Raw genomic sequence first — 701 nt, 5'->3', positions numbered from 1 at the left:
CCACCCTGCTTGGGCAGCACGTCCCTCTGCCTCCTCCCTCACCACAGGCGGCATTTATCTGCACCCCTGCCACGCCCCTTCCCCTTCTCCTTCCACTTCCCCTTCCACCAGACCGGACTTAACCAGCTGGAGGTAGCTGTATCGGAAACCAGATCGGTATCAGCCAATATGCCTCCTTAAATATCAGCTATCGATATCGGCCCCAAAAATCTCTATCGGTGCAGCCCTAATATAAATTCATAACTTTTAAAAAATATTTTAAAGGTATTATTTGGTTATTGTCCCAAATTTCATTAAGCTTTTAATAAACATAAGAGTATCTTACTACTCAGAAAGAGCTTAACTAATTTCCTTTTTCTCTAAAAGCTGTAAAATGATCAGCAATTAATAAAAAGCACAGGTTTCTGGGCAAAGTCTTCAAAAGCCAGAACAACATTGCATGTTGTGTTAGAGTTTGACTGAGTATGTCAGGAACTCAGCTAAAATGTCTTTATTCAATCCAAAAGCCAATAGCATATATATGGTGACTTTAAGCCAGTAGTTTTCAACCTTTTTTTTAGTAAGTGTACCCCCGGCAGCCCCCTTTTTAAAAAGTGTACCCCCAGGGGGGTGGGAGCAGCCGGATGTGGAGCAGGTGGGGGTGGCGAGCGGTCAGACGTGGCAGCGGGTGGGGGGGGCCCGACCAAAAGGCAGGGGCCGGG

The sequence above is a fragment of the Alligator sinensis genome, unplaced genomic scaffold (assembly GCF_000455745.1).
Source record: "Alligator sinensis unplaced genomic scaffold, ASM45574v1 scaffold1762_1, whole genome shotgun sequence".
Taxonomy (NCBI): Eukaryota; Metazoa; Chordata; order Crocodylia; family Alligatoridae; genus Alligator; species Alligator sinensis.
The sequence above is the reverse complement of the archived record's forward strand: the minus strand, read 5'-3'. Positions refer to the sequence as shown.